Source organism: Otolemur garnettii, unplaced genomic scaffold, assembly GCF_000181295.1.
Source record: "Otolemur garnettii isolate 467f Iridium unplaced genomic scaffold, OtoGar3 scaffold00023, whole genome shotgun sequence".
NCBI lineage: Eukaryota > Metazoa > Chordata > Mammalia > Primates > Galagidae > Otolemur > Otolemur garnettii.
Genome location: NW_003852418.1, coordinates 15,751,652 through 15,762,774, shown reverse-complemented (window position 1 = coordinate 15,762,774; position 11,123 = coordinate 15,751,652). Strand labels below are relative to the sequence as shown.

Sequence of the window (11,123 nt, the reverse complement as noted above, 5' to 3'; positions counted from 1 at the left end):
TCAGGAAATCAATAAAAGTGTACTTAATTTTGATATCATTATCTCATGAAATATAAGGGAACACCTATTATATTTATTCATGTATGTGTGCTTTTGATTTTTAGGCAGCCATGTACCAGGCAATAAACAGGTGAAAGCAATATGGTCCCTGTCCTCGGGGATTCATCACAATGTGAAGTCAGACACGTAACTGAAAATAAACAAGCAGACTTTGCTCTCCGGCCGCTCTGAATACTAGGAGTTTACTGATTCAGAACTCTGACAAATCTATAATTACGTATCTTTTTCTGACATATTAAAGACATGCCTCTTTTCTCATGCTGTTTGCCTCCAATTCAGTTCCATTTCTGTCCTAATGCCGGGGAAAAAGAAAGCCTTATTGTCAATGTTTTATTAAAGGTACCAACGTGGCTGTTTTTCATTACAGGAAGCACTTGGGGGTACCTCAAGTATGAATGCTGACAAAGAAAACCAAGTTCGACTCTCTGTTCCATTGATCTGCAAGAAAAATAATTCCAAAGACATGCTGAGTGGGGAGGAAAATTGTACTTCCCAGGTTTGCTCTGTAATAGCATTTCTAAATAGAGTCATCTACATAAGTAGCATTCCCCAAGATGGATGGGCTCACATTTCCATGATGAGGTACAATTTCCCCAAGAGTGAGAATATGGTCTTAGAAACCAGTTGAGAGAGCAAAATGGCCTTCAGAGGTTGTAACCTGCTTGCCAGAATTTCTTCTCTCTTCAAACGTTTTGAGACACACACAAATCACATTTCATCTGGCATAGACTGCTGTTATTTCTACTGAAACTCCATTTTGTAACATGAACTGTTTTTTACATATATACACACATAAATAATTTGAAAACGACTTTAAAATTAGAAAAATGCATCTACTAAAGATGTTATTAATATATTTGACTATCGTGTATATATGAACGTATAGCGTAAATATAAAATTCAATATGATTTTGAATAAAATTATCTTAAGATCAATGAATAGAATATGAGTTTAGCTAGTCTAGTTAAATGAATCAGTACCTATCAGAAACTTTAATAGCCTATTGGGAAATTTATTTTAAAAATGTATGCACGTGCATGATGCTTGGGTCTCAGTCACTGGTGATTTTATTTATTTTGGTTTCTCTAAAACCACAGTTCTATAGGCAGCTATAGAGGTAGCTAAGTTTGGGAAGAGAAGTGGAGAAAACAGATAACTCCTTTTACTGTTACTATGGTGCTTCTGGTGGGGCCATGAATTAGCACAACTATTTTGGGAAAAGATATGGCATGTCTGGTAAAAGTGAAGATGTGCATAACTTACCACCTGACGTGTACCGTGGAGAAATGTGTACACCAATCTGGGCCAAGAGTATTTAAAAAACCTCATAAGAAAAAGCACCCAAATGGCCTTCAGCTTGAGACTTGATATTTCACCCCCGTGGCATATTCAAAAAATAAAAATCTTACCATGAAATTGATGGCCTAGAGGATGAGTCAGCAAGTTTTTTCTTTTAAGGGCCCTAGGAGTCAATAATTTAGGATTTGTAGTCTAAGGTAAAATGAATATTACATAGATACTTATATAACTATTATATTTAGGAAACTATTTAAATTATCACTATTTCAAATGTGAAGGGAAAAATCATTCTTAACTCTCTGGCTATAAGAAGTAAAATAAAGTAAAATGCAGGTGACTGACTAGACGTGGCCTCTGGGCTATGGTTTGCTGACTGACCCCGGCCCAGAGTCTCTCACACTGACACAGATGAATCTTAAGAGTGCGATGTTTAGTAAGAAAAAAGGGTTGATGAATACATTATGCATAATTCCACTAACAGGAGGAAATCTAAAGACCTCTCAAACTAAGCACTATGTTGCTTGTTACTGTGCATACATGTAGGATAATAAAACAAGAGGATGATGAATCACAAGACCCACAATGCTCTTGGCCTATTTGTGGGGAGGAAGATGAAAGTGAGGTCGGGTCTTGGTGGGGGCGTTGGCAGGGATGCCTCATTTCTTTAGCTAGAGAATGAGCACAGGACATTTATATATATATTTTTTCATGACTTGTGATATGAATATCATTTTGTACATATTAAATAGTGACAAATTTAAAATGCAGGTTAAATGCTACTTTGAATACTGTGCTAATTTCAAGTGACAAAGAAAACTCTGAGAGGTCGCTAATCAGGGATCGTTGCATCCAACAACTTATAAAGAAGACTTTTTGCAGTAAGAAAAAAGAAATCCGCTTCACCTCATATTTGAAACTTTACCCCCCAATTTTCCTGTGACCACACCCAGTTGGCTGAATCACCAATAACACTGAATTGTATATTCCCCTGGATCTGCTCTTTTTTTTTTTTTCTATTGTTTCAATGACAACTTTGAAATTGTCTATCAAGTTATGGGAACATTTCTACATGTGAAAAGAAAAAAAACAAACAGAAGACAGTGACCTGCTCTGGTTCCCAAAACGGCATCCGTGATGATTTCAATCTGGGCTCACATTAGCTTAACGAGGTCATCGGACCTTTATCAGCCCTTTATCTCTGCTCTCTGATATCTGTTCATAAATAGTGACATGAACAATCAGGAGAGGCTTTGTGGCTCAGAGGAATGGAGGGAACAGCCTGGGACAGTGTACTTGATCAATGTCACTACTGGTGTCAAGAGATGGTCATTACTGCCCGGCAGATTTATTGCCTAGGTCAAAGCAAATTACTTTCTCTTCCTCCAGCCCAGGATGCTGAGGTTTTTAATCTTTCTCCTAAGTTTTGTCTTCTCTCTTGCTTGGGGCCAGGCTCTGGGCAGCACCAGCATTTTTTTTTTGTAAGGGGGGTTCAATTAACATGATGATTGACATATTAGAAATTGTCAGTCCATGAATGATGGACATGATCATTGAATTAAAGGATTAAAATTTCCAAATCAGACAAACAAAAACCACTCTGTTCTATGTAATCTCCTCTCCAAAGTTTGAAGCAACCTCCCTACTAGATATTTTTCTACAGTGATCATGTCTGCTTTTGTTCACATCATTCAATTCATAATCATTCATAATTGCACATCAATATTTATCCATCATTTTTCTTTAAAATCTTGTTCTACACTCATCTACCTCTACATTGCATGGGTCTTCAACAGAAAGCTGACAACATGCAGCAACTCTACCCACTAATTACTTTCTACCACGGGAGTCATTCCCTAAAAAACCCCTTTCCAAAAGATAAGGGCATCTAAAATGCTCTAGAACTTTCCGAACCAGGGTACATAAAACTCAAGTGATTACATGGTCTGTGCTGTCTCATAAATGCGTGACATGGACTGGAAGCAGAAAGGACAGTGCAATCCCCATCTATAGGGGAGAGCCAGTGGAGTAGTAATGGAGTCAGACTTGGGGTATTTTCCTACCATACAAGAGAAGGCAAACATATTTTTAAGTAATAGTTCCCATTTTTTAACTCTGATATTCAAGAAGGTATGAGTTTCAACTTTTCCTAGCAGCTAGTTTTCAACTTCTGACCTAAAATTAAACTTGTTCTACACTTTTCTCAAGCTCTAACTCTGGAATTTACTCCCTGACACCTGCTATGTTTGAAATCCACACTCAAGGCCTTCTGCAAAGGTCAGCTCCCAGGCAGTCCCTCTGTGGTATTTCTGAAGTTCAGTCTACTTTTGGTACATACTTCACCCACATTTCCTTAGCAGTTCTGCACTTACCTACCTGTACTCTCTCTTCACTAGAGGTCATGGTCATTGTGACTGTGTTATCGTTTTCTTCCTTAGCTCCATGAACCTGTGCTTCTGTACATTAGAATCCACTCATAAGGGTGCTCTGTGCTGCCCAGACTAGCGAATAACACAGTCAAGATGGCTAAAGGTGACCCCAAGAAACCAAAGGGCAAGATGTCTGTCTACGCCTTCTTTGTGCAGACATGAAGAGAAGAACATAAGAAGAAAAACCCAGAGGTCCCTGTAAATTTTGCAGAATTTTCCAAGAAGTACTTTGAAAGGTGGAAGGTAAGGTCTGGGAAAGAGAAGTCTAAATTTGATGAGATGTCAAAAGCTGATAAAGTCCGCTATGATCTGGAAATGAAGGATTATGGACTGGCTAAAGGAGGAAAGAAGAAGAAGGACCCTAATGCCCCCAAGAGGCCACTGTCTGGATTTTTCCTCTTCTGTTCAGAATTCCACCCCAAGATCAAGTCTACAAACCCTGGTATCTCTATTGGAGATGTGGCAAAAAACCTGGGTGTGATGTAGAATAACTTAAGTGACAGCAAAAAGCAGCCTTCCATCACTAAGGCAGCCAAGCTGAAGGAGAAGGATGAGAAGGATGTCATTGACTATAAGTCTAAAGGAAAGTCTGATGGCACAAAGGGTCCCACTACAGTTGCCAGGAAAAGGGTGGAAGAGGAAGATGAAGAAGATGAAGGGGAAGAAGAGAGGAGGAGGATGAATAAAAAACTGTTTCTCTGTCTCCTTGTGAATACCTTAGAGTAGGGGAGCCCCTACTCTTAATTAAGGAATGTCTATGGCCTTCCTTAGGTTTCATCACAAAAGCTGATCACGATCATACTGTAGTCTCAAAGTGCTCTTTCTAGTGGTTTACATAAAGTGGCCATGGGTGTCTGGAGCACCTTGAAACTGTATCGAAGTTGTACATATTTCCAAAACATTTATAAAATGAAAAGGCACTCTCGTGTTCTCCTAACTCTGTGCACTTTGCTGTTGGTGTGACAAGGCGTGTAAAGATTTTTCTGGCATTTTTTTTTTAATTTGTAAGGTGGTGTTAACTATATGGTTATTGGCTAGAAATCCTGAGTATCAACTGTACATATCTATAGTTTATAAAAAGAACAAAACAACTGAGACCAACTCTTGCTGCTCCTTGCTTGGCGTTAGGCCATTGGCACGATGCCCTTCGGAGGGGCCGTAGCTCAGGGCGTGCACAGTGAGCTGCACCTGTTGACACTGCAGCGGGCATCCATTGAGCTTCAGGGGGTCTCCTTTTTGTATCTAGTGACATAGATTCTGCTGCCATTCTTAGCTGTGGACAAAGGGGGTCAGCTGGCATGAGAAGTGTTTGGATTTTTTTTTTTTAGTTAAGTGCGGTAGTGTTTAAACTGTTTGTTTTAAAACCATAGAACTCTTCACTGTTGGCAAAGTGGCAATCGGAAGAGCCACTGCGTCAAAGAAAGTTCAAGAACTTGCTGTACTTAAATACATTTGCAATATTCCGTTATTTTTTCTATGTTTGGAATGCTGAAATGTTTTTGAAGTTAAATAAACAGTATTACGTTTTTAAAACTGTAAAAAAAAAAAATCCACTCATAAGGTCACCATGCAGCTGTGGAGCACCTACAAGGGGCCAGGCCCTGTCACCGGCGCTGCTAAGGCAGCAGAGAGAAATTCAAAGTTTATGCACGTCTGAAGCTCAGGGTCAAGTAATGGAATGAAAATAAAATGAAGAAGTAAGGTAAGAGAGAAAACAGAAGTCCTAACCCAATCCATAAGGACCAGAAGTTGTGGTCAATTTTTTTATTTTTTATGCACATGAGCAATGTTCAGAAAGAGAATCTGTCTGTAGTCATATTCTCAAAGGAACCTGAGACCTCAAATCAACAGAAACAAGCTCCCCGACAGCACCATTCTAAACAGAAAATAAGATGCCTGCTATGGACTTGATTCCAGTCTTCTTTAGTATCAAACAGTCCTTATGACCAGCTACTTCTTAGTAGTGAGAACTTGAACTTAAGTAACTTATTTACAGTTTTGAAAGCACATTTCCTTCCGTGATTTATTCTAGCCCTCGTAAAAATACTGTGAAGGAGCTATCAACACTGCAGGGCTTTACAGCCGAGACGCTGAGGTTTGGCGTGCTTAAGCAGCTTACTCAGAGTCTGGAGTCACATGGCTTGTCTGGAGTCACAACAATACCTGACCCACGGCCCCGCTTCCCTCTACAGCCTTCCGTCACCTCAAACAGCCCTTGTGACCAAGCCACACCTCTTCCAACCACCACGTGTCTCTTCGCTGTGGATGAAAGATAAAATCCCAATACAGTAAATCTTCCCACCCGACATTAGTGAGTTTTTAGTTTGTTCTTCACACCGACTTCTCATTCATTATACTTTTTCCAAAGGCTCAATTATCCAACGTTATTATTATTTACTTTCTTTGTGCCAAGGGTAGTGTTTAAAAATCTTAGAAGGCCAGCCAGACTCCCTGACGGGCTCCCTGACTGGGGAGTCTGTCCAAGCACAGTTTACCTCCAGACCTATCCTTCTCCTTCCATTCTCTCTCGGCTCTGCCTCTTTGACAAATTGGTTCTGTTCCCTCTCACTCTGAGACTCTCTCCATCCATCTTAGAAAATGGCCAAAATAACACATGGTCGGACCTCATGATGAAAGAGCTTGAGACATGTAACTCAAATTCCAGCTGGAAATGCTCTGCATAAAGACAGATTGGCTTGGCTGGTGACCTGCTCACTAGATGTGTTCCTATGAGTGTCCAGCCTGGGTATCACTGACCAACTCCCATGGGCTTTACAGGGACCATGTGGATGAGGGAGAAGTTCCCATAAAGAAGGAATGCGGAACAGACAAAAGCAAGAGATGGTAACAAGAAGGTCCTTTTCTACGTCACCCTGGGGGAGAACACCTGATTCGTGGTGAGAATAGACACGACTGAAAGTAAATACATACCTGATTTAACTCGCATGGGAGTTCATGTCTTTGATGCCTTCATGTATAATCAATAGTAAACAGTCAATGGGTGGGAGTTGAAGTCTTGTGAAAAATAATGACGTTGCTTTAAAGAAAAGTTCAATGCAGCCCATTTGTAATGAGCTGGACTGACTCTATTTTTATTGCCCGTTGAAGGAGGAGGCTACTAATATAATCAGTTCTACCCCAAATAGTCATTCATAAATACATCCATTCCTTTATTGGACACACATGACAAATGACATTACAACCATGGCAGGACTTAATTTATTAATATTAGGACAGGAATCATTTGCAACGTTAGAACCTGTCATATCATTGCCAGTATATGCATGGTGGCAAAAATAAGGCACGCTTTACCAGTTCACCCTGTAAAGAGAGGGAGGGAAGAGCTCCCAAAGGCTTTGGCGACAGCTCTCACCCTAATGGAATTTCCATTCTCTTTCACACACCCACTTATGCCGTGGGTTGCTCTCACTTTTTCAACATCCTCCTACTGACTTATGTCTGGATCAGGGTTCCGTCTCCCCAGTTTGTTTTCGGGCTTTTCCTAGGAAAACTACATTATGGGGTGACCATTTTTATCAGCTTCTATTCATCCCCTATACTGAATTGTTCACCCCAGGAAAATGGAATGATTCTCGAAAGAATAAGACCTTGCATACTTTCTCTCTGGATAGCAGTGTGGAGAAGTTACCGCCAGGCAGTGCCGAAAGATAAGGTCAGGAATGTGCATTTATTCATGGAAATAATAGCAAGATGGCTTGGATTTATTATTTTTTTAAGGTCCCTTGGAAATGCATGATGATGCTTTTAACAAGCATTCTGTATAAGAATGTCAGAACAACATGGCTCAGGAAATCAGGGCTTCAGTCTCGGACTGCCCGTGGGGAGCGTCTATAAGCTAATGGCTTAGATGCAAATTATCATTGTGTGTGAGGCTGCTGGTGCCACTTAAGAAAGAGAAGAAAGTTTCCTGTTCAAAAGACATTTTCCTTTCTCCTGTTATTATAAATATACACACAGGCATTTGAGAGCAAGGGATAATCTATAGAGTTTTACAATGCTAGAAAGAGGAGCTTTCCAGCTGAGAACGCTCTGTCAAAGGCGTGGACATTTTAATATGAACTTGTTCTCACGAAAAATAATAATTGTACCTATTTTACTTTTTGTGTATGTGCGTGTGTGTACACAACTTCTGATGAATGTCTTAAACACATGAACTTTGGGGCTTTATCCATAATGAAGCTTTATATTTTAAGACTTATTTACATTTGAGAAGTGGATCGAGCAATGTGTAACGTATTGCATTTTTGAGAAACTCAGATCCTAATGGCCCATAAATATTGAGCTATAAAAATCACAGAATGGAACCAGGAAAAAAAAATGACAAGAAAGACCAAATGGTGATGATTTGGAGAAAGAAGTAATAGGAACTCCTGACTGACAAGTAACTACAGAAAACAAATTTTTGAAAAATGGTCCCATGTTCAGAAATTTAGGCCAACAAAGTACCAAATCGACATATAATTCCGGTGCCAAGCACATTTATGACTTACACATTGGGGATTCCACCTTACAACTTCAACAGTGTCACTTGCTAAAGTCAAGGAATCGTAGAGGTCTATTTTCTGACTTCATTATATACTTCATTTTTTTTGAATTTCTCCTCAAAAATGAGGGGAAAAAACCCAAGTAATGTTTGACTAATAAATGCTAACAATCAAACACTCCCAGCAAGGCATCTTTTGAAATCTCAGGCATTTTTGACAAAGGTAAAAATCTAAATGGTGCCGGAAGCTGGAGATAAGCAAAGATAATTATAAAGTTCCACAGGAAGGGCCTGGATTTGCTTATTCCCTTAAAAGAAGACACCAAAGTTTAGAGAAATGTTGTCAAAGGGAAGGATTTGTTGGGAAAAAGAACCCAATAAACCCCACTGATTCTTTCTTAGAGTGGATATGACTTTTTATTTTTGTCTTAGGTATTTTGATTTATAAACCACCCTCTTTAAAAAGGTGCCAATGCATGGGAACTGGTTTTTATCAGTCATCAATACTTGGCTGTTGTGGCAATTTGTGTCAATTTATCATGGGGTACATGTGTGTGAGAGGCAGAGGGAGAGAGAGGGAGAGAGGAGGCCCAGTGTTTTTAGATATCCCCCAATTTAATTCCTATTGAAATTTCATCCAGGCTCTGAAAGACATAGGTAGCCTCCATGACCAGGCTTATTTCTTTTGTGAAATTAGCTAAGAGATTTGCCCAGACATATTTAAAACTATGTCCCCTTCATGTGACATGATTCTCAATGTCAAGGGTGAACGGATTCAGTGTCTGCAGAACCCAGGTCAGCAAACAAACTGGTACAATGAATCTGGTGGGGACAATAAAGATCTGGACAGCTCCCATTCAGCACCGTCTGTTGTCGTAAAGTATCCCCCCATGTCTACAGAACGGGTTCTATAGGATAAGCAAAAATGGGAAAAAAGAAAAGAAAAAGCCAAAGGAATTTTCTGAGTTTTCCTTGTTGATAGCAAACTCAAACTTTTAAATAGTTGTCCCATCCCTGGTCCAATTTTGTAACTGCAGGTTGACTTACAGCCTCCTGAACGTTATTATCTTACCTTATTCAAGGGAGGAGGTTAAAATCTTGGCTCGTCTACATTAAAAGGGATTAGTATTTTGCTATTAGTTGACAACTGAGTTGAAGCCCTTCTAAAAATTTAATAAAGAAACAGAAACTATCCAAATGACTTTTAAACCGGATTCTAGTAAATATTTTTACAAATCCATAGTATCGGGTTTCTGTTTCATTCATTCATAAAAAAAAAAAAAAAATTGTTCTTCAGGACCCCAGAGAGTATTAGGGAAAGGGTGGGGAGGGCAAGGTGTTGTTTTTGTCTGTCTGTCAATATGGGGTCTCATTCCATATTTGCAAACTGATGGAAACGATCCAAATGACTTGAAAACAAAACTATGTGTTTGCTCAGCAGAAACTGGAAGACCACATCTCATTATTGAATGTGAAAGAGCCTTTTCTAAACAGACTTATCCCTGGAGTAGCTCACGCCCTGGGATACTGTTTGTTTTTGCTTCTGAGATTTCTTCCGGTGACGGGCCTAAGGCCTGGCTCTTGCAATATCTTTTCCTTCCTGTCGAGTCCTCCTCCAGCTCTTCCTATTGTTCTCTCCTTTGTTAAATCATTTTTGCCAAGATAATTGGAGTTTGTAGAGTCTGATGTACCAATTTAAGGTTAAAGGGACGCATGTACTTTCTTACCTACAGCAGGCAGATCAATTTCCCCCAGCAGCAGTCTGTTAATAAAATATTTCCTGTCTTCACTAAATGCACATAAATACTCGTAAGTACATCTCCCCCAGTAAAAGGTTTAACCCTCTATCCTATTTAAAGCCTGGGGATTGGAAGTGGAGAGGAGAAGGGAGACGAAAACTTGCTGGGAACAGTTCCAAGGGCGAGGCTTTACTCCAAGACTTAATTTAACATAAACCCAGCCTTTGCGATCTCCCCGCCTTCTTAGCAGGGTTCTTTTTCTCCCTGTGTTTTTGCCATGTCTCCCACACTGTTTGTTAGAGGTACAGAAGGGAACATGGAGGGGCTTTTACCTGGAGCACAGGTTAATAGCTGCTGAACACAGACGCAGGCGTTTCAGTTCCGTGCTACCTGGGATCTCTGAATCAGGGCTGCGTGAAGATGGCAGCTTCGCCAGTGTTTGGGGAAAGTCTGTGGAACGAAGCATACTGTTAACAAAGAACCAACTCTGAAGGAAGAGACACTGGGTCCTCACCAATTCAATGGTGTCTGTTCTTTATATTTATTGAGCAGAGACCCTGCACTGTCAGAGAAAGAAGCATGGACAGCCTCTATGTTTGCAGTGACTGTGACACTCCCCCAGATACTTCAGGCTTGGACGACCATCCAGTACCCCATCTAGTACCATCTTAGAGAACAGGAGACTGAGGTCTAGAGGACCAAGGGTTCCATAAATAAGAATAGCAATCAAGTTTTCAGAATTCCCAATTCACCAATCTATGCCCAAATTCAGTATATAAAGAGAAGAGAATGGCAGTGTTGATAATAACAGAAGCACATAGTAACACACATGCCCTCTCTAAATACTCAGTAACCTAAGCCATTCTAAACGCCATGAGTCTTATGTCTTTCAATCGTTGTTACCCCAATTGTACGGGTAGAAAACTGAGCTTGGATGGGTAAAATTAATTTTCAGGACACCAGTGATGAGTCTTCATCAGTTACATAGGAGATAGTGGGTGGAGTGGGTTCTTTAGAGTCATAAATATCTAAAAGATTGATGGTAGTTCAAAGGTCCTTAGCCTCAGCCAATTCAGAATGAATCAATAATGTTT

At 40.0% G+C, this 11,123-nt stretch overlaps 1 pseudogene; it reads left to right on the top strand.

Annotated features, from left to right (window-relative positions):
- Window positions 1-3,879: 3,879 nt before the first annotated feature.
- On the top strand, window positions 3,880-4,512 carry LOC100949441 (annotated as a pseudogene).
- The last annotated feature ends 6,611 nt before the right edge of the window (window positions 4,513-11,123 follow it).